At 41.9% G+C, this 25,361-nt stretch overlaps 2 long non-coding RNA genes across 2 annotated transcripts; one reads left to right on the top strand and one right to left on the bottom strand.

Moving 5' to 3' along the window:
- Positions 1-1,548: 1,548 nt before the first annotated feature.
- On the bottom strand, positions 1,549-11,695 carry LOC144375237 (uncharacterized). The gene is made up of 2 exons (XR_013434816.1): positions 11,616-11,695; positions 1,549-3,420 (listed from the first exon to the last, which is right to left on the bottom strand). It is a non-coding gene; the product is annotated as an uncharacterized LOC144375237 (long non-coding RNA).
- Positions 11,696-12,937: 1,242 nt separating this feature from the next.
- LOC144375236 (uncharacterized) lies at positions 12,938-18,008 on the top strand. The gene is made up of 2 exons (XR_013434815.1): positions 12,938-13,027; positions 16,268-18,008. It is a non-coding gene; the product is annotated as an uncharacterized LOC144375236 (long non-coding RNA).
- Positions 18,009-25,361: the final 7,353 nt, after the last annotated feature.

Here is a 25,361-nt window from a genome sequence, read left to right as displayed (position 1 = left end):
CACTTTTTCCACCCCAGCAACACAATAACCAGAAAACTCTTGGATATCTGACCTTGATTTGAACCTGTTTTCCCTCACTTGAACTTTTTTCCTTATTTATGAGACTCAAAAGGAAATGTACATGATTGATAGAACTATGTATAATGGGGTCTTGCTATGGATAATGGGGTTTCCTTTTGTGGAAATAAAACAGATATCACAAGAATGTGAACTTCAAACCTTGACCCCTTTAGAAGTTTTATTTTAACTAAGGCAGCCAGCACAGTAGTCCTTTTTTTTTTTTTTTTAATATGTTGCAATTAAACTGGAAGCAAGTCAATCAATACCTTTTTTGTTGTTTTGTTAGCAGTGCATCTGGTTGGGGTTTTTTGTTTGATCTGGTTTGGTTTGGGCACCATGGATTGAACCCAGAGGGGCTTATCCACCGAGCCACATCCCCAGCCCCCCCCCCCTTTTTTTTTTTTTTTTGGTTGTTCTTGTTGTTTAAAAAAGAAACAAATTGCTTAGGGCTTCCCTTAATTGCTGAGGGGAGCTTTGAATTTGTGATCCTTTCACCTCAACTTCCCAAGATGCTGGGCCAGCATTACAACTAGTTTTTAAGGAAATTATAGGAGAAATAAACACCGAAATTACCCATAATCTGCTCAAATTGTTCACATGAAGGGTAAACACCTAGGAAAACTTGGAGAATGATTAAACCAGGAGTCTCCAATAGCCTAATTGAAATTACACTACATTAATTTACTAGTCTAGGCAAAAATGGCCCTTGTACTTAGCAAACACTTGGAAATTAAGAAATCCGAGATCAGTTAAAAAGATTGAGGAAATGTGATATTCTTTTAAATCCACAGTTGTAAGTCCCTTTAAAAATTAACTCAAAGAGTTGGCTGCACCATAGCAAATGCCTATAATCCCAACAACTTGCAGGGCTGAAGCAGGAGGATCAAAAGTTCTAGGCCAGCCTGAGCAACTTAGCAAGACCCTGTCTGAGAATAAAATTGGAAAAAAGGCTGGGGATTGTAGCTTAGTGGTAGAGGACCCTGGGTTCAGTCCTCAGTACTGTGAAAAAAATAAAAATTAAGCCAAAGGAATAGCTAGGTACTGTGGCACATGCCTGTCCCAAAGGGAGTCTGAGGCAGGACGATTGCAAGTTCTAGGTCAGCCTCAGCAATTTAGTAAGGCCCTATCTCAAATTTTTAAAAAGGATTGGGGATATAGCTTGGTGGTAGAGCATCCCTGGATTCAACAGACAACCCCCCCACCCCCACACACACCTTAACTCGTCGGAAAGAAGGGCCATAATAGAAATACAACCACTCTTCTTTTTTTTTTTTTTTAAGAGAGAGAGAGAAAGAGAGAATTTCAATATTTATTTTTTAGTTTTTGGCGGACACAACATCTTTGTCGGTATGTGGTGCTGAGGATCGAACCTGGGCCGCACGCATGCCAGGCGAGCACGATATCGCTTGAGCCACATCCCCAGCCTTCTTCTTTGACTTTTGATGATTTAACATATCTTTTTTTTTTTTTTAAAGGAGAGAGAGAGAGAGAGAGAGAGAGAGAAAGAATTTTTTAATATTTATTTTTTAGTTCTCGGGGGACACAACATCTTTGTTGGTATGTGGTGCTGAGGATCAAACCCGGGCCGCACGCATGCCAGGCGAGCGCACTACCGCTTAAGCCACATCCCCAGCCCCTTAACATATCTTTTTAAAAAAAAAAAAAAATTGTTGTTGTAGATGGAAACAATACAATTATTTTTATGTGATACTGACGATGGAACCCAGAGCCTCATGCATGCTAGGCGAGTGCTCTTTCCTCTGAGCCACAACCCCAACCCCAACAGTTATATCTTTAACCAAGCTCCCAGAATTCAATCATAGGCCCAAATTCCAGGTAGATGGGAAGAAAAAAAGAGTTGAATATGAAGGCCTGAAGCTGACATGGCTGAATTTGGTTTCATTAAAGGCTGAGAAAGCTCAAGTTTTAATCCAGTATCATTGCAAAAAATTGAAGTTTTATTGAGACATGATTTACATATCATGAAATTCACCTATTTTGTGTATGATTCAATGATGCTCAGTAAATTTGTAGTCTTACTACCATTGCCACTAATCTCAAAACATATCATCACCCCCAAAGACCCTTCATGCCCATGTGCAGTTTCTCCTGGATTTCATCTTCAGCCCAAGGCAACCACTAATCTGCTTTCTCTATGTATATACATTTGCATATTCTAGACATTTCATGAAAATGGAATCTTACAACAAATGGTCTTTGGTGTCTGCTGCCTTTCACTTAGCATCATGTTTTTGAGTTTTAATAACAACATGTCTTATGTGTCATTCCTATCATTGCTGAATAGTATTCTATTACTGGATATATTCAACTCATTTTGTGTCTCTGCTTCCCAGTTGACAGACATTTTGATGGTTTCAGGTTTGGGGCATTTATTCAATGCTGCTGTGAATATCTGTCTTCATGTGGACATTTTCATTTCTCTTGGATAGGTTCCTACAGATGGAATTACTGAGTGCTGGAGCAAACTACTTATTTTTACCTTTTTTTTTTTTAAATTGGGGAGTGAACACTGAAGTGCTTAACCACTGAACCACATCCCCGGCCTTTTATTTTTTATTTTGAGACAGGGCCTCACTAAGTTGCTGAGACTAGCTTTGAATTTGCAATCCTCCTGCCTCATCCTCCCAGGTCACTGGAATTATAGGCATACACCATAGTGCCCAGCTCCCAGTTAACTCTATTTTAAACACTCCCTTCTTCTTCATGGAGAGAGGATCATCAACTAAAAACAATGAATATCTTTTTGTTGTTGATGTTGTTGTTGTTGACAGACCTTTATTTTATAATAATATTTTATTATTTATACTCACAGTGCTGAGAATTGAACCCTGTACCTTACACATGTGAGGCAAGTGCTCTACCATTGAGCCATCCCAGCCCCAATGAATATCTTTTATTGCAAACTCTTCACCTCAAATCCAGATAGCTGAGAGTTATTTAACAGCAACTTTGTATCAAGGGGCTTTAGCTTGGGCTGGGGAGGTGGCATGCGCGGAGTGCTGGGTTCGATCCTCAGCACCACATACAAATAAAATAAAAATGTTGTGTCCACCAAAAACTAGAGAATAAATATTTTAAAAATTCTCTCTCTCTCTCTCTCTCTCTCTCTCTCTCTCTCTTAAAAAAAAGAGGGGGGGCGGCTTTAGCTTTACATTAAAATATCAGAGTGGGCTGAGGTGTATGTAGCTCAATGATAGAGCTTCTGATTAGCATACACAGGCCCTGGGTTCAATCCCAACACCAAGGGAAAAAGAGAGAAAATGTCAGGCTCACATTATAGCTCAGTGGTAGAGCGATGCTTGCTTAGCATAGGTCAGGCTCCGGGTTTGATTCTCAGCACTGCATAAAAAAATAAATAAATAAAGTTTAAGTTTTTTAGAAAGGGGGAAAAAGGAGAGAGGAAAATGCCAGAGTAACGCAGCTTAAAATAAATAATGTCGAGGCAATCATCTAAGATAGTCCCAAAAACTCCTTGCCTGCTGGTGTTTAGACCCTGTGAAATAATTGCCACTCAAATAAAAGCTACACATTATGACTCCTTTCTAACTAAAACTTGGGGAAATTATGACTTTCATTTCTAAAATTCAGGCACAAAAAGACTATGGCAACTGTCCTTCCTTAACTCACCTGCTTTAGGGAAAGCAAGCTGCCAAGTTGTGAGCTTACCCATGGAAAGGCCCACAGGGAACTGAGAACTGAGGTCTCCAACCAAGAGTGAGGACCTGCTGACTACCAACAGCCATGTGAGTGAGCCTAGAAACCAAGCATCCCCACTCAAGCCTCCATCTGATTACAGCTCTGGCCTACATTTTTTTTTCCCTTAAGACTTTTAGTTGTAGATGGACACAATACCTTTATTTTGTTTATTTAGTTTTACATGGTGCTGGGGATCGAACCCAGGGCCTCACACATGCTAGGCAAGCACTGTACCACTGAGCTACAACCCCAGCCCCCCAGCCGACATTTTATTCAGCTTTCTTAGAGACCTTGAGCTACAGACACTCAGTTAAGCCAATAACCCTCATATTGTTTTATGCTGCTAAATTGTGGGGCAATTTATTTTGCAGCAATAGATTTACTAATCAATGACCGATAAAAAGTGTTTTTCCTTTGATTTCTAAGTATATTTAGAGGGGTTTGGGTTGGGGTTGGGTTGGGGGGGGGACATTAGGGATTGAACCCACATGGGGGTGCTTTATCACTGAGCTATACTGCCAGCTGTTTTCATGTATTTTTTATTTTTTTTTAATTTTGGGGGGTACCTGGTATTGAATTAAGGACCATTCAACCACTGAGCCACATCCCCAGCCCTATTTTGTATTTTATTTAGAGACAGGTCTTACTGAGTTGCTTAGTGCCTCACATTTTGCTGAGGCTGGCTTTGAACTGGCAATCCTCCTGCCTCAGCCTCCCAAGCCACTGGGATTATAGGCATGCCACTGCACCGGACCCTTTTTATTTCTTATTTTGAGACAGGGTCTTGCTAATTTGCCAAGGCTAGCCTCAAACTTGCAATCTTCCTGCCTCATCCTCCTGAGTCACCGGGAGTACAGGCAAGAGCTATTGTAGCTGACTGCATTTATAGTTCTTTAAGGACAAATGCTGGAGTCAGGAATTAATATCATAGAGTTAAAATGGGTTTTCAGGCAACTATTAAAACTAACAAGTAGGGCTGGGGATGTGGCTCAAGCGGTAATGCACTCGCCTGGCATGCTTGGGGCACTGGGTTCGATCCTCAGCACTACATAAAAATAAAGATGTTGTGTCCACAGAAAAAACTGAAAAATAAATACTAAAAAATTCTCTCTCTCTCTTTCAAAAAAAAAAAAAAAAAACAACTAACAAGTCTCTTTGAAGAGTTATCATCAAAAAATGAGGAATAATGTCCTAAAGGAGTTCTGATACTAAGAAGTATTGCTGGCATTTAAACCTTAATAACAACTATGACCAATCAGTATTTCAGAAATTGGAAAAAAGTCTCAAGTGAGAAAGCATATAGAGAAAGACTCAGAATTGGGATTTAGTACTGTGAATTCTTTGCTTGATATGTGATTTTTCAGTGACCCTTCAATAAGCCACTGGCCCTTTTATTAGCCTGTTATTTTATTTTCTTTCTCTCTTTTTTCCATCCTTTCTTTCTGTTAGCCTGTTAATTTTCTTCACTTTAATGATTAATCAAGTCTCTAGATTTTGAGATGTTAAATGGATGGAGCCACATGCATGGCAAAATGCAAAGAGTGATTTGCTGTCACTAACTACAATAGCACATGTCACATGACCTGATATTCCCAGCAATTCATTTTTCTGCAATCATTTCTTTTCAGCTTGCTTCATTCCATCGTGTTTAATGTATGATGATACATTATTCAGTCAATGCTCTTGATTTCACTTTCAAAAAGCATGAAAATTAATTCAAGTCAAAACTAACTTGCACCCCTAAAATTCCATCCTCTTCAAGTTTTTGTAAAGACCAATCCTCATTTAAAAAAAAAAAAAAAAAAAGAGCAGATGGAATTTTCAAAATGGGACCATGGCCAATTAAACCAATGGATTTTTCTAACCATGGTTTTTCAGAATTCTTAGAGGCTAATCTATTTGTAGACACTCCAGGAATCCCAAAAGGCTGAAAGCAATAAAATGAAAGTATATGGGGTGGGGGCTTCCAGGGAGGCATTATTTATACACCTTGTGTGCAAAGTAACAAATTTCTCATAGCTTTGAAAAATCTTAGGGAGTATGGCAAAATAGAATACAGCAACAGTATTTGAAAAGCCTTTAAATGAACCATTCCCCCCAAATAAGCACACTTCTGGTTGTTAAGTTGCTCGTTTTGTTTTACCTTGTGGGATGGAATAATGATGCAGTGAAATTATTCACAAGGCATAAGCTGGATGCCAGCTGAAATAGACATAGAAGAAAGAATTCTTTATTTTTCATTGGAAATGCTTGTGCTGTGCAGAGCCAGAAATTTAAAGAAACTCAGCCTTTTGTTTTTTTCTCCTTCTCCCCTTTTTGTTTTTATTCACTCCCTTTTCTGGGTGAATTTTGTGGACATCCTGTTGTTTGAGGGCCACAGATTTATAGAAAGATGAAGATTTGAAGTTTGTACCATTTGAAGAACGCAAGAAGCAATTTAAAATGGATGTGTGCAGCACCAGTGACAGCTGAACTGGCCATGAGCAAGGGATCTTGTTTGTTTGCTATAGAATACCATGAGCCTTACAATGGAACCGGGAGGAGACCGATATAATTAATAGTGACATGGTGATCCTAGAGTAGGGACCTGGCTTCTTTTTATGGAGCTGAATCAGATACAGATTTAACAATATTCACTGTCTTACCCCTATTACCAAAAATATATCTTTTCCCCTAAGGAAGACCAGGGATAGAGAATGATAATAAGAACTGCAGCCTCTTATAAAGCATCCACTATGTGCCAACTATATTCTGAGTGCTTTCTACACAATAACTTGGTTGTTTAACCCTCAAAACAACCTGCTGATTCTCACTGGAGAATCATTGTTTCAAGAGGAAAGGAATGCAAATTTCATATTATGGTTAGCAGCCAGGTATGCTGCTTGTAATAATTATGAAATATATATAGTCTTTTTCATGATTTCCTGGCATGCAAATCCTGAAATCCTTGGAATCTCCAAAGTGATTAGCGACTTTTTTCTGCAAATGAATGAACTGATCAAATCTCCTGTTCTGGTCTCTTTCATAGTCCAAATAGGCTATGGCCTCGCAGACTTGCCTTGTGTCAGCTGGGGTCATAGGACTAGACATAGTTCTCTAATATCCAGTGGACTAGCCTGGGCTTATTTACATGATGGTGGGCCGCCAGTTCCCAAGAGCAGCAAGAAAAGGCAAGCCCCATGCACAGGCACTTTACAGGTCTTTTCTTGTGTCAATTTTTCTAATGTCACATTAACCAAAACAAAACACATGACCAAGCCCAGAACTGTGGAGTAGGAAAAATAGGATTCTACTCCTTGATGGGTCACAGTTGCAAAATCACTTTTTAAAGGGAGTAAAGAGCCAGGCATGGTGGAATACATCTGTAATCCCAGCGGCTCAGGAGCCTGGGGCAGGAGGATTAAGAGTTCAAGGCCAGCCTCAGCCTTTTAGCAAGGTCATAAGCAACTTAGCAAGACCCTGTCTCTAAATAAAATATATAAAGAGGCTGGGGATGTGGCTCAGAGTTTAAGCACTCTGGGTTCAATTCCTGGTACCAAAAAAAAAAAAAAAAAAAAGTAGGGTTGGGGGAGTAAAGAATTAGTCATCTTTTTCTATAGAAAAAGAAAAAAAAAAGGACGAAAGAAATGCAAATGCATGACCCTGGGAAAGTTGTTCCTCATTGTTCTTCATACTTGGATATTCTCAAGGGACCTTTCAGAGGTTACAGGAACATGAAAGAACTGGGCAAATGCTGGATGGCCCATGCCCTGCTTGTAAAGGTAAGATAAAGAAGATGGCTGGGCTGTATCTTAGTGGTGGTGGTAGAGTATGTGCTTATCCTGTGCAAGACCCTGCGTTCAGTCACTAGCACTGCCAAACAAAAGTTTAGGAAACAGAGATGAAAAGGTATAGAGAGCTTTCATCCAGATTTTGGCCTGGTCTGTGAATCTATGGTTTTCACTTTTGTTCCTCAGAGTGCTGAGCATACCCTTTGATCTCGTTTTATGGGGCAATATTATTACACCACTTTACAAATACACCATTGATTTCAGGCTGACCTTAAATCTTTCCTTTCCCCAACTCCTTGAAGGGCATTAATGGTTAGCAGAATGCTCAGCAATACTAGATTTGAAGAGGGAGGGAATCTTATAAGGTGCTTGAAAATATTCAAATAGGGCTGGGGATATGGCTCAAGCGGTAGCACGCTCGCCTAGCATGCGTGCGGCCCGGGTTCGATCCTCAGCACCACATACAAACGAAGATGTTGTGTCCGCCAAGAACTAAAAAAAAATAAATAAATGTTAAAATTCTCTCTCTCTCTCTGTCCCCCCCTCTCTCTCACTCTCTCTTTAAAAAAAAAAAAAAAAAGAAAGAAAGAAAATATTCAAATAAATGAAGGTCTAGAAGAGAGGAAGGAGAGAAAATAAGGCAAATGAATGAAAAGAAGATATTTCCTAAGTATGACTTTTTTTCTTTTTCTTTCTTTCTTTTTTTTTTTTGGAGCTTTCTTTGCTCATATTAAGTAAGTGCTCTACCACTGAACTACATCCCCGGACCTTTTTATTTTTTTATTTTGAAACCAGGTTTCAAAAGTTGCACAGACTGGGCTGGGGATATAGCACAGTTGGTAGGGTGCTTGCCTTGCATGCAGAAGGTCCTGGGCTCAATCTCCAGCACCACAAAAAAAAAAAAAAAAAAAAAAAAAAGTTGCATGGACTGGCCTTGAACTTGTGATCCTCTAGCCTCCTGCCTCAGCCCCTGGAGTTGCTGGGATTACAGACACACATATCACACCCAGCTAACTAATTTTTTTTTTTTAAGTAAAAAAACTAGCAATAGGACTTGGGTGTGGCTCAGTAGTAGAGCACTTGGGTAGCCTGAATGGGGCCCTTGGTCACAGAAGCACAATTTTTTTTCTTTTTCTTTCTTTCTTTCTTTTTTTTTTTTTTTTTTTTTTGTGGTGCTGGGGTTTGAACCTATGGCCTTGTGAATGCAAGGGAAGCACTCTACCAACTCCCCAGCCCCAGAAGCACAGTTTTTAAAAAACAACAATTAAAATCACATTGTGTTTATCTATTTGTGAATTACTGAATAGATATAATACAATATTATACAGCCTTAAAAGAAGAAAATTCTGACACATGCTACATCATGGATTTGCCTTTCAGACATCATGCTAAGTGAAATAAGCCAGACACAAAAGGACAAATATTCTGATTCTGCTCATATGAGGTCCTTAGAGTAGTTGAATCCTTAGCCATAAAGTTTAATGATGGTTACTGGGGTCAGAGAAAGGGGAGAGTGGGGAAATAGAGTTTAATGGGTATAATTTCTATTTAGGGTGATGTCAGAGTTTTGGAAAGAGTCACAATGCAACCCATTATGAGTTGCACAACATTGTGCTTGTCACTGAACTGTACATTTAACTATGTCTGGGCTGATGAGGAAGCTTAGATGATGGAGCACTTCCCCAGCATGCAGAATGTCTGGGTTCAATCCCCAGAACCACAATAAGTTTAAAATGATCAATTTTCTGAATACCACAATAGGAAGGTAGCAATCAATAATAAACTCCTAACAGATGCCCTTGGAAAGAAGATGGCTGGGCTGTATCTCAGTGGTGGTGATAAGAGTATGTGCTTATCCTGTGCAAGACCCTGCGTTCAGTCACTAGCACTGCCAAACAAAAGATTAGGAGATTAGATTAGATTCTTTATCAAGCCCTAAGGGGTTCAGATTCACAGAAATGGACTTCATATGAAAGTTGTTGATGTTTGTACACATGTTCATTATGCTCACAGGACCTATTTACTATCTACATCCTGTCGTGTCTCTTCTACCAAAGGACACCCCTAGTGCCCCTCTTCTCTAATGGATCACTCTCTCTAGCCAAGCAACATGCTATATAGCTCTCATTATTACAGGTGTCATCTCGTCTCCCGTTCACCCCACCTTCTGTACCACCACTTCCTTTCCCATGATGTCCTCCATAGAGCAGAAACTTTTCTGTTTGTGCGGTGGCTCATGCCTGTAATCCCAGCAGCTCAGGAGGTTGAAGCCAGAGGATCCTAAGTTGAAAGCCAGCCTCAGCAATTTAGGGAGGCCCTATGCAATTTAGCAAGGCCTTCTCAAAATTTGGAAAAAAAATAAGGGCTGGGTTCAGTCCCTAGTACAAAAAAAAATGTTAAATCTAGAATTACCTTGTGATCCAACAATTTAACTCCTAGTTATATAACCCCCAAATTTAAAACAGGCATTCAAAATAATACCTGTAAGTATATGTTCATAGCAACCCTATTCACAATAGCCAAAAGGTTAAATAAGCCAAATAATAGACATTAATGAATGAATGGATAAACAAAATATGGTCTACCCATGCAAAAGATTATTATTTAGCCATAGAAGAAATTACTGATAACATACAACCATGGATGAACATCACATACATAATGCCAAGTAAAAGAAGCCTAACACCAAAAGTTTTATCTTGTGTGATTCCATTTATATACAATATCCAGAACCAGCAAATTCATAAAGCCAGAAAGCAGATTGATGGTTGCCAGGGGCTCAGGAGGAGGGGAGGAAAGGGAGTGTAGTACATCTCATCATTTCCTTTCAGATGATGAGATATTTAGAGGGTAGATAGAGGCAGCTACAGCACATGGTAAATGCACTAAGTGTGGTGGAATTTTTCACTTACAAGTGGTTAATTTTATATATGTTATATGCATTTTATTTCAGTTAAAACAACAACTGGGGCTGAGGTTGTGGCTCAGCAGTAGAGCGCCCGCCTAGCATGTGTGAGACCATGGGTTTGATCCTCAGCACCACAAAAAAATAAATAAATAATATAAAGGTATTGTGTCCAACTACAACTAAAAAATAAAAATATTTTTAAAAAACCCTGTATGTTGGCTTCATGTTAGAGCCTTCTTTAATTATTATGACCTTGACTTTCATTATGAAATGGCACTTTTTGCAAAGGCTCAATGATAAAAAGGATTATTGTGCCTCTATGGAGGACACAAGTTACAAAATTTCTAGGGCAGAGGGGACAAAACAATATTCAAAGTCAGAAATGAAACTCCATTATTATTATTATTATTATTATTATTATTATTATTATTATTATTATTATTATGATCATTATTATTCTCCTCCTCCTCCTCCTCCTTCTTCCTCTTCTTCTTCTTCTTTATATATACTACTAAAAGTCTGGGATTTAATTAAGGGTTAAATTTAGCTCCTCTTCCTTTGAAGCCTCTTCCCTGCCTGTTGCTGCTCCAGCGTTTCACCTCACTGTGGGTTCCTTGCCAGCATCCGGTTTTCCTTTCTCCAGGAACTCCCACTTTATTCAGACATCCCTTTCTCCCACGCAGCCCTGAGCCTCAGCAGAATCCAAGCCCAGTCCCAGCCCCAGCAGAGGCTGATCATCCACTCTCTCTATTAATTCTTGGTTCTGGAGCAGCTACATGCCCCAAATCTGATGAATTGAGGGGAAGGCTCATTTCAAAAAAGATGTCCCTCAGTAACCCCTGGCTTCCATCCTGACCAATTTGGCAATCCAGGTAACAAATGTCATGAGGCAGGGCTCTTTTTTTTTTTTTTTTCCAAATGGAACAAAAGCCAAGGACAAACAAGCTGAGGAATGCTGTGGGGCTCAAACAATGTCCCTCTCTATCTCTTGGCTCTGTTATCATCTGGATTGACATCACTACAGACAGGTCCTGAAGATGGCTTCAGGCCTTCATTCTGATGCTTTGGCAATCCCAGGAGATAGAGCTTGAGCCAGAGTTCTAGGGTTAAAACTATGGAACCAGGGGCTGGGGATGTGGCTCAAGCGGTAGCGTGCTCACCTGGCATGCGTGTCGCCCAGGTTTGATCCTCAGCACCACATACCAACAAAGATGTTGTGTCCGCTGAGAACTAAAAAAAAAAATAAGTATTAAAAATTCTCTCTCTCTCTCTCTCTCTCTCTCTCTCTCTCTCTCTCTCTCTCTCTCCCCTCTCTCTTTAAAACAAAACAAAACAAAAAAACTATGGAATCAGCCTAGGTGTCCATCAGTGGATGAATGGATAAAGAAAATGTGATGTATATACATCATGGAGTTTTATTCAGCAATAAACAATGAAATTATATCATTGGCAGGAAAATGGATGGAACTTGAGAACATTATGTTAAGAAAAATAAGGCAAACTCATAAGGTCAAAAGCTGCCTGTTTTCTTTCATATATGAAAGCTAGAGAGAAAAAAGGAAAAGCAAGGTGTGTGTTGAGGGGTATCTCATGAAAATCTAAGGGATAAAGTAGAGGAAAGGGATGGGAGGTGGGGAGAGGGGACATACTAGGGAATGATACTGGCCAGATTACCTGTTGTATTGTGTGCATGTATGAATATGTAATAACAAATCCCACCATTATGTGTAACTACAATGCACCAGTAAAAAATAGAGGGAAAAAAGTTCTAGGCTAATGGTCACTGGGTAAGACTGTGACCCATGATTATTTCCAGAGCAGGAGGCCCTGCAAACCAAGAAACAGGGAAAGGCAGTTCCCCAAAGGAAAACTGCACTTAGGAGAAAGGAGGAGAAAGCAATCAGCACTGATCTCTGCTGGATTTCCGTGTCCCTATGAACATGGTCAAGTGTCCCCCAACCAATTAATAAGCCCAAACCTGCTGTGCCTCCCTTGAGCCCCTGCAGACCATTCTCCTTCCTCCTGCTGCCAATCTCCTGGTCTACAACTGCTGCCCCTGCTGCCCAACTTTTTTGCCTTCTTTTGTCCTAGGTAACAAGGTGTCCAGCCCTGTCACTTCACTCAGAGTGCTCTGGCAGTGGTCACCAATGACCTAAGGCAGGGGCCTTTCTTCTGTTGCTATCCTGGTTAGTCTCTCTGCCCCATGTTGAACCACTGACCACCTGGAGAAGGCCTGCCTGCCAAGGGGAGAATAAGGCCACACAGGACAACTGTCCCTGAGGTCACCTAGATGAGACTGATCTCATGACATACTGGCCACATCTCAGGTGGCCTTTTGTCTCTTTTACTCCCACCTTAGCCCTCCTGTCATCTAACATCTACACTCTGTTCCTGGATACATGTTGCCTTGACCACACTTTACAGTGATAAATCCCCATATCTTTTCTGGTCTTAGCTCCTGGACCCACCTGCCTGCTGTTCACTCCCAGCTGGACATCCTGCAGAACCTTTAGACCCTGTGTGTCCAGAATTTCATCCCTTATCCTCTTCTTGGCCAGGACGACATCCCAAGGTAAGACTGCCCTGGGTTGAAAGCCAGTCCTACTCGTTGCTAGCAAGCTGACCATGGGCAAGTTACTCCCTACTCCTGACTACACCAGGGTTCTCTCTCTTGCTTTTTTTTTTTTTTTTTTTTTTTGAAACCAGGGATTGAACTTAACCACTGAGCCACAATTCCAGCCTTTTTTTGTATTTTATTTAGAGACAGGGTCTCACTGAGTTGCTTAGTGTTTCATCATTGCTGAGGCTGGCTTTGAACTTTGGTTCTTCCTGCCTCAGCCTCTGGAGCTGCTGGAATTACAAGTGTGTGCTACTGTGCCCAGCTGTACCAGGGTTCTCTAAGACACCCATCAAATTGTGGCACCCATACAGGTGTCTCACTTCCCTACCCTGCATGGGATGGGACATATGGGGTGATGAACACAATCTTCATAACCTGACCCTATTTCCTTCTCACACCCTACCTTACCTGTATGAGTTTCCTATGACTATTGTAACTAATTGTCATGAAGCTGGTGGATTAAATCCACAGGAATGCGTTACCACTCTACTCTAACACATGACACCTACATTCGGGAATCCCTGGTCATTCTTGGGTGCTCCAAGGACTTCCTCCTCTCTGCCTTTGCTTTTGTGGTTCCCTCTGCCAAATGACCCACCCCACTCCTTTCAGCCAGCCAGTCTTTTTACTCTAACTTAAAAACAGCATAAATCACCTTTTTTTTTTTTTTAATATTTTTCCTTGACCTCTACAACAGGGGAGGATTCAGTGCACCCTTTCTTGGGTCCCTAGAGCAGGGAGCTTCATGATATTGAATTCTAGTGACTGGTTTGCATTGTGAAGTTTTGGGAGTAGGGATTTGGTAGGGTACATAAAATATTTCCTGAATCCAACAGCAGTTAATGAAATCTAAGTTCTTGTCATTCACTTTTTTTCCCCCCTGTGCTGGGGATCAGAACCCAGGACCTCGTGCTTACCAGGCAAGTGCCCCACCTCTGAGCTATACCCCTACCCCTTACTAAGACTCTTTTAAGATCCAGTTTGTAGGGGCTAGGGATGTGGCTCAAGCAGTAGCGCGCTCACCTGGCATGCGTGCGGCCCAGGTTTGATCCTCAGCACCACATACAAAGATGTTGTTTGTGTCCACCAAGAACTAAAAAATAGTTTGTAGTGGGATGGGTTTATTGGGGATGTCAATTGTTTCCTCTGCCTGGCCCATCCATTATACCTTGTTTGGAGAGCAGCTGTCTGGCCCAGCATCCGTTATACCTTGTTTGGAGAGCAGCCAGAGAAGGAGAGCTCTCCTTCTCTGGAGAGCCCCTCAGCCCCATCACAGTTGCTCTAAAAGCCATATCATTGGCTCTGATTCATGACATAGATCTGGCCAGTCAGGGCCAGAGTGATTGTCTCAGATGAAGAAATGGGTTCGTCAGACTGGGTTAAGCACAATTATCCTGGGATTGAACGTGGAGGCTAGAGGGAGAAGGTGGCAGTGAGCTGGGTTGAGGAGACATGAAGCTCTGTCCCTTTTCTGCACTGACCACCTGGAGAAGGCCTGCCTGCCAAGGGGAGAGTAAGGCCACACAGGGAAAATCATGGAGCTCTGGGGGTTAGTGAGTTAGGCAGATATAGGACAACTGTCCCTGAAGTCAGCTCCACCCTGGACATCCCTTTATGAGAGCCGAGTGACAGCCTTCCTCTTCTGCCAGTTGAGATTGGATTTCTGCTCATACCTGAATGAGTCTTGACTATTACAGGTTTTAACTTTTTAAGAATGTATGGTAGAGGCTGAGACAGAAGGATGATGAGTTCAAAGCCAGCCTCAGCAAAAGGGAGGCACTAGGGCTGGAGATGTGGCTCAGTGGTCAAGTACCCCTGAGCTCAATCCCTGGTACCAAAAATAAGAAAAGAAAAGAAAAGAATGTATAGTAGAAGCCAGGCATGGGGCATGCTTCTGTAGTCACAGCGACTCCAGAGACTCAGGCAGGAGGAACTAAGTTCAAAGCCAGCCTTAGCAACATAGCAAGACCCTGTCTCAAAATAAAATACAAAAGAGGCTGCAGATGTGGCTCAGTGGTAAAACACTCTAGGTTCAATCCCTAGCTCAGTGGTGTGTGCCTGCAGTCCCAGCTACTTGAAGGCTGAGACACAAGGATCGCTTGAACCCAGAAGTTCTTGGCCAGCCTGAGCAACTCAGCAAGATCCTATATCTTGGGGATAAAAAAAAAGGGGGGGGGAATTTATAGTCTAATGTTCTGTACATTGTAGAAACCCAGCAATGAAGACTTATTGACTTTCAAATGACATATAAGCTGAGATCTAAAGGAAGATAAGGCCCTGTTCATCCAAAGGAGTCAGGAGGGTTATCCAGGCAGAAAAGAACATGCAGCAAGGTCTTGAGACAGGAAAGAGCTTGGAAAGTCAAAACCCGGTGTTACCATTTGAACTTCCACAAAATTCATATGTTATCATCCTATCCCACAGTACCTCAAAATGTGATGTGACTGGAGATAGGGTTTTCACAGTGGCTATTGAGTTAAAATGAGGTTCCCTTTTTTGTTTGTTTGTTTTTTGTTTTTTGTACCAGGGATTGAATTCAAGGGCACTCGACTACTGAGCCAAAATAGGGCGGGGGAACCCTATTTTGTATTTTATTTAGAGACAGGGTCTTACTGAGTTGCTTAGTGCCTCACCATTTCTGAAGCTGGCTTTGAACTTGGGATCCTCCTGTCTCAGCGTTCTCAGATGCTGGGATCACAGGCATGCGCCACTGTACCTGGCTAAAATGAGGTTCTTAGGATGGGCCCTAACCCAAAGTGACTGGTATCCTTATAAAAAGGGGAAACAGACATACACACCCAAAGGGACACCATGTGAACATTGAGACAGAAATCAGGGCAATGTGGCCACAAACCAAACACCACCAGAGAGTGGTGGCAAACACCAGAAGGGAAGAAATGCCTAGAACAGATTCTCATTCATAATCCTCAGAAGGAGCTAACCCTACCAACCTTAATCTCACACTTCTATTCTCCAGAACTGAAAGGCAATTCATTTCTGTTGTCTGAGCTACCCAGGTTATGCTACTTTGTTACAGCAGCCTGTGCAAACTGATACACCAGGAGAGAGGGAGGGAGTGGAGGATGGGGTTAGAGAGAGGGTCAGGGCCAGTTCACATATGACCTTACAGGCTGAAGCAAGACTATGGATTTTACTTTCAAGGTCTTGGAAAACTGTTGATTGATTTTATAGCTTTGGTAAGCTGGGTCGAGATCCCATGGACAGAATGATCTGGAGATGGGAAGAAGTAACAGAAGGACCACCAAGGACACCACTGCAGTGGTCCAGGTGAGATGAGATGGTGGCTTGGGTTAGGTGGCACCAGTGGAGGGGAAGAAGATAGATTGAGCAACTGGACAGATAAGGATGGTTCTTATTCTGAGGCAGAATACCAGAGCTGGGGGAGGGGGTTTTGTGGGGAAAGATGAAACAATTCCTTTCCATCATGTGAAGTTTGGGAAGTACGTGATACATCCCATCAGAAACCTCAAGTGAGCAGATGGGCAGACCTGTGCATCTGGAGCTCAGAGTATGGCCTCCGCTAAGAGAGGAGCCTGGAGACCTGGCAGCTGCAAACTAGACTTTCATTTCCACAGGAATTAGTGATTCACCTGGGAGAGGAGGCCCCGACTGGGCCAGAGAATCTCCTATCCTGGGCCTGTGGAGCTGAGAATGATGCATGATCACTGGTAGATGAGGAAAAATGAGGCCAGTGAGCCAGGCTAGTCCAGGAACCTAGGAAGGCGTGCCTGAGGAGGGAGCAGGTTTAGTGGAGGAATAGGAGTTGACCAGGGGAAGAGAGCGTCTGTCAGAAGGAACAGAAGCATGAAGATCACAAGATTAGTTTCCATGGGCTCCATAACAATGAACTGCCAACTGGATGGCCTCAAAGGATAGAAATTTATTTGCTCATAGTTCCAAAGCCCCAAGCAAGGTCCTTGTGGTGCTAGCAATCCTTGTTGTACTTGGTGTATAGATGCATCACTCCAGTTCTGCCTCTGGCACCACACGTTCTCCCTGTGTTTGACTTCTATTCTCAAAAGGATGCCATAATGGATGAAGGGTCCTCCCTACTCCAGTATAGCCTCAAACAATTATAACTGCAACAACCCTATTTCCAAATAAGGTCTCATTCTGAAGTTCTGGGAAGGATGTCAATGGGATGGTTCAACCCAGCATATCCAGAGCGAAGGAAGATGAAGTCTGTACTCCATGAAAGTGCACAAGGCTGGGGAGGTTGAAGCCTAGTCAAGGGGACAATAGACAGGAGAGGGCTCACGGGGAGTGACTTTCAAAGTCACTTCCAGTTCTACACTGAGAGCATCTATGTTCACGGAGCCTTGGAATATTGGTTTCTTAGGCTGGGGCTGGGGCTGGGGCTCAGTGGTAGAGGGCCTGCCTTGCACATATGAGGCCCTGGGTTCGATCCTCAGCACCACATGAAAATACATAAATAAAGATTTAAAAAAAAGAAAGAAATGACATCTTAAACCAGGTGCAGTGGTAAGTATCTGTAATCCCAGAGACTCAGGAGGTTGAGGCAGGAGGATTGCAAATTCAAGACTAGCCTCAGGCACTTAGATCTTGTCTCTAAATAAACAATCTAAAACGGCTGGGGATATAGCTCAGTGTTAGAGTGTCCATGGGTTCATTCCCCAGTACAACAACAAACAAAAAGAAGAAAAGAAATGCCACCTTAGTTTGTGTCACTGGACATATCCATGTGAACTCTAGAACAAGAATTTATTTATTTATTTACTTTATTCAGTGAGCAACAGGGCAAAACTGGACCAGAATAAAGAATTGTGCTTGAAAATGGAAGAAATTATTTGTAAGGAACCTTGAAACATGTTGCTTTAAAATGGGGTGGAAAACTGCAGCCTGCTTGCTGGCAGATTGTTTATGTAAATAAAGTTTTATTGGCACCCAGCCATGCCTATTTGTTTGCATATTGTCTGTGATTGCTTTTGTGCTACAATGGCTGAGACCATATGGCCTGCAAAGCCTAAAATAATTATTCTGGACCTTTGTCTTAGTTTTTTGTTCAGACTGTTATCATAAAATACCCCAAATTGGGGGCTGGGAATTTAGTTCAGTGGTAGAGTGCTTGACTAGCATGCATGAGCACCACATAAAAATAAACAAATAAAATAAAGGCATTCTGTCCATCTACAACAACAACAACAACAACTCTCTCTCTCTCTCTCTCTCTCTCTATATATATATATATATATATATATATATATATCCATCCCAAATTGGGGAGTTTATAAACAACAGATGTATTGTTCAGAGTTCTGGAGGCTGGGAAGTGCAATATTTGGTACTGCCTAGTTTATAGATGGCACCTTCTTTTTCCTGATGTAGTGGAAGAAGCAAGGCTGTTTTCTGGGGTCTCTTTCATAAGGGCACAAATCAGTTCCTGAGGGCTCCACTCATGACCAGTCTCCTCCCCAAGGCCCCATCTCCTGATACAATCACTCTGAGGGCTAGGTTTCAACATTTGAGTTCTGTGAGGGCACAAACATTCAGACCATAGCAACCTTTAACAAAATATTTGCTGCTGCATGGAGAAAAGGATGGAGGGTTATTGTTTAATTGGGACTGAATTTTTCGGTATGGAATGTTGAGAATGTGCTAGAGACAGAAGCACGAGAATGTACTTAATGTCTCTGAACTATACACTTCAAAAGGTTAAGATAGTAAATTTTATGTGTTTTATCTCAATAAATAGAAAAAAATAACAGATAAGTCTTCAAGCTATAAACAAAAACAAGGGCTGGAGTTGTGGCTCAGTGGTAGAGCACTCGCCTAGCATGTGCAAGGAGGCCCTGGATTCATTCTCCAGCACCACATAAAAATAAATTTAAAAAATAAAGATATTATGTCCAACTACAACTAAAATATAAATATTTTAAAAAAAAAGTCAAGAAACAACCTGGATGTTTCCACCAACCCCAGACTGTGGTGTCACAATTCTTACAATCTTTTCCAATCCTTTTTTTTTTTTTTTATTGGTTGTTCAAAACATTACAAAGCTCATGATATATCATCTTTCATATATTTGACTCAATTGGGTCTTTTCCAATCCTTTTAAATCCTTTGAAAGATTTGCTTTAAGTTGAACTTCCAATTCACAAGAAACTCTGACCTTACCTTAACAAACACACACACACAAAAGATAAAAAGTTTGCCAACTCCACTTTCAAAAGGGCTTGGTACAGTAGCTCATGCCAGTAATCCCAGCAGCTCGGGAGGCCGAGACAGGAGGATCACAAGTTCAGAGCCAGCCTCAGCAACTTAGCGAGGTCTTAAGCAACTCAGTGAGACCCTCTCTAAATAAAATATAAAAAAGGGATGGGGCTCAATGGTTAAGGTTCCTAGGTTCAATCCATGGTATCGAAAAAAGAAAGAAAAAGGCTAAATAAGTTATATCCAAATGGGGACACATGCTTACAAGTAATTTTTAATGCAATAGGGAAAAAATGTGATGTAATATAAGGTGAAAAAAAAAATCAGGAGACAGTATGTTCAAATATCTGGCAAATCCAAGATCAAGACTCTGGGAGACTTGGTGTCTGGGTAGTGATTACACAGGTATATTCAAAGGTCAAAATTCATCAAACTCAGGGCTGGAATTGTAGTTCAATGATAGAGCACTTGTCTAGCACGTGGGAGACACTGTGTTTGATCCTCAGTACTACATAAAAATAAACAAATAAAATAAAGGTATCATGTCCATCTACAACTGAAAAAAAAAGCTTTTTTAAAAAAGCAACTCATCAAACTGACTGGGTGCTATGGCATACACCTATAATCCTAGCAACCATGAGGCTGAGGCAGGAGATTGCAAGTTTGAGGCCAGCCTCAGCAATTTAGTGAGACCTGGTCTCAAAATTTTAAAAGAGGGGGCTGGGATGTGGCTCAGTGGTTAAGTGCCCTTGGGTTCAATCTCCATTAGTAAAAAAAACAAAACAAAACAAAACAATAAACCCTGCATGTTATTGTAAATTATATCTCAAAAATAAAAACATCATAAGTAACTTCAACTAAAAAAAAAACAAAAAATCACAACATAAAACCAAAATATTTTGTACTATTTCTTATAATATTTCAGAATATATCATTGTAAATAGGATAAATGGAAATCAGTGAAGTATGTGATGTAACACAAAATTGGTGTTAAATCATATCCTATTATGATTTGACTTGTTATATTGAAAAAATTCTTGCAACATGTTTGCAAGTAGACACAGCACTGCTTTGCACCTGCCAAATGAATTCTACCTAATAATATCCCCCAGTTGTTTGTAAGGACCATGTTCTAGGCTGTCTCCGTCCTCTATTTATTCTGTAATAAACTGAAGTCTCAATTAAGCTGATCCCTCCGAATCTGATTTCCAGTTAGCCTGTTTATGTTCTTTTGACCATACCTCTGGGGCAGTAACAGAGTCTACATTCTCAAAGACAGAACTCCTTACAGTCTGGATAGCTTTGTTCTGAAGGATCTCTTCCAGCTGAAGAAGTGCCTTGGCTTCCATCAGGTTCTGTAGAAGAGAAAATGACTGCTATGGACTGGGCCCCACATCCCCCAGGGTGTAGGGACCTGAACACCCCATTGAAATGGTGTGATTTTGCAAAGCCAGCCCTCCGGTACAGTGGAGGAAGCACTGGGGCTATTTCCTTGTGCCTTGTTCATTGTCAGTGCTATCCCAGGCTCTGTTGAAGTGGGAGAGAGGACGGAGAAGTGGGGAAGGTGAATGGGGCCCTCTGACTCCCACAAAAGTGGCCTTAACTCAATGCTCTCTGCCTTTTCCAGGGGACAACAAAATAGGAATAGGCTGCATAATGCATTCTTCAGGTGATTATAACCATGAAATCCTCACCTAAGTAAATTCTTAATAACTAATGGGAAGGACGCTTCCCATTCCTAAGTCCCAGAGTGAGGGGAGACAAGAGTGGAGTGGGGCTGAGCCCATGTTTGGGGGTCAGATGAGGCTGAGATGAGCACTGCCTTTATCACTTATCAGCTAGGTGACCTGAGTCAGTGCTGGCCACATCAGTCAACCTGTCCCCACTGAGCTTTGGTTTCCTGGTGTTTAAGATGGGACGCCTGTACCAAGTCCATAGGGCCACAAGACTGGATGAATGAGCTGTGCCAAACACAGTGACTGCGGCTGGTTGAGGAGGAATTCTGCTAACGTGAGCTGGCCTTGGCATTGAACAGCACCACACAGCAGGATGGGACTTGCTTCCATTTCTATTTATCAGCAAGTGCAAGGTGCCTCTCACTGTCAGCATTGGGGTTCTACAAAATACAGGAGGGATTTGAGGACTGCCTCTCTGGGTTACCTAGTTAGGGTAACCAGTACTGGGAAAAAAAGGTCTCTCACAGGAACAGGCTAGACTTTTCCACATCACAGGAACTCACAGTAACCCCATAAGGTTCTTTAGTGTTAATTATGTTCTTTCCCACAAGACTCTTATCTCAGAAGGTGAAAAGAAAACTGTTTTTAAGGAGTTAGTCTGTGAACCATATAAATAAATAAATAAATAGAAAGCTAAAGGAGAAAAGAGTGGGCGCTTGGTGTGGGTTATCTCTTTCAGGATTGTTTTTTTTTTTTTTCTCCAAAAGTAATAGGACATTCTTACTGACAACTGTAAGAGGCAGAAGAGCTGTAGGGAGAAGAGAACCCAGGTAACAAAGGAAAGAGGACTGGAACAAGCTTTGGTATGACTCCCACCAAACAGAGCCAGAAATCTCTCCAGTGCCAAAGTGCAGAATTGGAAGCAGTAAGAAATCTCTCATAGACTTTTAGGAAAGATTCTGGGCCACAGCACGGGGCCTCCTCTATCTGGGCCAGGAGAATTCTGGCAGCAGCCCCCGGCCCAGACTTGTTCCTACATAATTGAAGTCGAATGTGCAGGGGGGAGGGTAGACCTAGGAAGCCTTTCTGCTCTTCCAGACTGCAGAATCTTCAGCATTCTGCAGTTGGCCCTGTTTGGGATCAAAGCCAGTTAGTGTTGATTTTTTGCAGCAAGAAACAAATGCAAGGAAGCTGTTTTCCTGAGGCCTGCATTTTGCAAGGAGGAGTTTAATTTTTTTCCCTCCCAAGGACAGGTGGAGGGGGGGAAGAGTGGGGGAACATGATGTGGCTCTTGTATTGCTGGCATTTTTGCAAACCATTTTGGGATTGTAGCTTCCACATGAGCGTAAAGGAATCAGATGTGTGGGTACAGCTTCAGCTAAGCAGTGTCTGTCACCAAAGAAAAATTCTTAAAAAAATGCTGCTGGAAGAGGCCGTGCATGATACGTTACAATTTGGTTGCACTCTGTTGGAGTGCTTCCAAGAGAAAACTCTCCATATTCCTCCTAAAATTTTCCGCTGACTCTTCTCCACTTCCAGGCCTTTCTCTGTGATCTGTTCTCCTGCCCCAGAAATTAGTTGGTGCTCCTTCTTTTCAGTCGCACTCAAGTCCTTTGGTGTTAAGCTTTATGTTAATGGTGTAAAGTGACACCCAGTAAATTTCTCAAGTTGAGGGAACACCTAATTCTTTTACAGGGAACTTGACTAATCCAGTGCTCAGGGGAAAGTCTGAACCTTGCCTCTTGGGCCATCACCAAAGCCTTGAGAATTTAGAATTGAGAATCCATGCAATTGGGAGGGTGGTGGTGGTGTGTGTGTACATGCGTGCGTGTGTCAGGGGGTGTCTCTGGGCTTTATTATTTTGTGGGTTGTTTTGTTTTGTTTTGTTGATGCTAGGAATCACCACACTCTACTACTAAGTTACATCCTCAGGCCCAGGGTGTTTTTTTTTTTTTCCTGGTGGTACTGGGTATTGAACCCAGGAGCGCTTTACCACTGAACTATATCCTCACTCTATTTTTTTTTAATTTAACCTTTAGAGCCAGGCCCAATGGCACAGGCTGTAATCCCAGTATTGGGAGGCTGAGGCAGTAGGATCACAAGTTCAAAGACAGCCTCAACAATAGCAAGGCGCTAGGGGCTGGGGATGTGGCTCAAGTGGTAGGGTGCTCGCCTGGCATGTGCGAGGCACTGGGTTCGATCCTCAGCACCACATAAAAATAAATAAATAAAGATATTGTACCCACCTTAAAAAAAAATAGCAAGGCGCTAAACAACGCAGTGAGACCCTGTCTCTAAATACAATATAGGGGGCTGGGGATGTGGCTCAAGCAGTAGCGCACTCGCCTGGCATGCGTGCGGCCCAGGTTCAATCCTCAGCACCACATACCAACAAAGATGTTGTGTCCGCCGAAAACTGAAAAATAAATATTAAAATTCTTTCTCTCTCTCTCTCTTAATAAATAAATAAATACATAAATATAGGGCTGGGGATATGGCTCAGTGGTCAAATACCCCTGAGTTCAATCCCCAATACCTGCCCTCCTCACCAAAGAAAAAGACTTTAACCTTTATTTTTTAATTTTTTTTAACTTTTACTTTTTCGTTTTTGGCAGACACAACATCTTTGTTTGTATGTGGTGCTGAGGATCGAACCCGGGCCACACGCATGCCAGGCGAGCGCGCTACCGCTTGAGCCACATCCCCAGCCCCTATTTTTTTATTTTTATGTGGTGCTGAGGACTGAACCCAAGACCCACCTGTACTAGGCAAGTGCTTTATCACTGAGCTACAACCCCAGCCCTCCTCAGCTCTATTTTGAGACAGGGACTCACTAAGTTGCTGAGGCTTGCATTGAACTTGCAATCCTCCTTCTTCAGCTTCCCAAGTAGCTGGGATGACAGGTATGGACCATTGGACCCAGCAGGGCTCTTAATTTTTACATGAGGAAATAAAGGTACCAAGGATATTTGGTTTGGAAACTGTTGCTTCTGAGCAAGATGTCTCCATGAAGTCAGGTCAAAACTGGTTCTCCTATTCCACATTTATGCTCAATGCTACATGTTTATTTTTATCAATTGGAAAAAAAGTGCACCCAGCTGGGGCTGTGGCTGTGGTTCAGCGGTAGCCTACTTGCCTGGCATGTATGAGGCACTGAATTGAATTCTCAGCACCACATATAAGTAAATAAAGGTTTATCAACAACTTTAAAAAAAAAAAAGTGCACCATTGGCTGCATTATACTAGTGTAGATTTATCCTGGGTCTTGTAAGCCTTCATGCTGCAGATTTCACTCTGACTTCCCCACCTGGACTAACCTCCCTGCATTAATTTCCAAGCAATCTCAGGATGGATCTGAATGGAGTCCTGGGTCAGGGGATTTAGAACAAAGTCTGAAAAGAAACAAAGCAGCTTTAGTTCACTTAGTGAGCTTGGTAATTAGCCTTGGAGTAACAAATGTTATCTGTACCAGTGTAGTTCTGTGCCAAGTACCGAATCCCCATTTCCCAAAGACTCCAGTGAGAAGTTTTTGACCTAAAGCAATTCAACGTTAGGCCCCAAAGACTGTGATCATCTTGTGTGAAAAAGATTGTTCATCTCTTCCTTTCAGGCAGCAAGAGGGCAAAATCTAGATCAAGAACCTACTGCAGAACTGCTTTCATGTTCTCCTGAGCTTCCAGAATTAGAGAGACTACTCAGTGTTCACGAAAATAAACTGGCTACGATGATTCTGAAATAGCGTTGGCTATTGAAGGACTTTCAAAATTAATGCCTGACAGAACACATAGCCTAAGTATGAGCCTACTGGGCACAGCAATGAAGCTTCAGAGATGTCAGGTGAAGGAGGATTATCCTTGAAAAATGAAGAGGATGGGAAGGAGTTGGATATGATGTTAGTCAGGATAAACAGACCACAACCAGTCTCCCCCAGTGAAAAATAGAAGGTGGCTTATGTAACCTCCCCTAATACACAAGTGCAAATGTTTTTTGCTTGCTCCAGGAATACCCCATATGGAACAGCATTTCAGGAAACCAGGTTCACATTATAGATGGGGAGGAGTCACTTGGCCTTGGCACTACACTCCTAGTTCCTGAAGGGAAGGTCATTCTATCACTGCTTCCCTTTACTTCACATTTTTAACTTTAAAAAAGTAACATCTGGGGCTGGGGCTTGCCTAGCTTGTGTGAGGCACTGGGTTCAATCCTCAGCACCACATAAAAATAAATAAAGGCATTCTATCCATCTACAAATATAAATTTTTTTTTCTTTTAAAGTCTTCTCTGCTTGGTAGAGCCACTAGGCAGATATTCCCATCTTAAGAATTTTTATAGGCAAGATTGAAAGTGGAGCTGGGGTGTAGCTCAGTGGTAGAACATGTGTTTTAGCAATGCAGAAGGTCCCAGGTTCTATCTCCAGC

The sequence above is a fragment of the Ictidomys tridecemlineatus genome, chromosome 2 (genome assembly GCF_052094955.1).
Source record: "Ictidomys tridecemlineatus isolate mIctTri1 chromosome 2, mIctTri1.hap1, whole genome shotgun sequence".
NCBI lineage: Eukaryota > Metazoa > Chordata > Mammalia > Rodentia > Sciuridae > Ictidomys > Ictidomys tridecemlineatus.
This window is presented reverse-complemented; position numbering and strand designations above follow the sequence as displayed.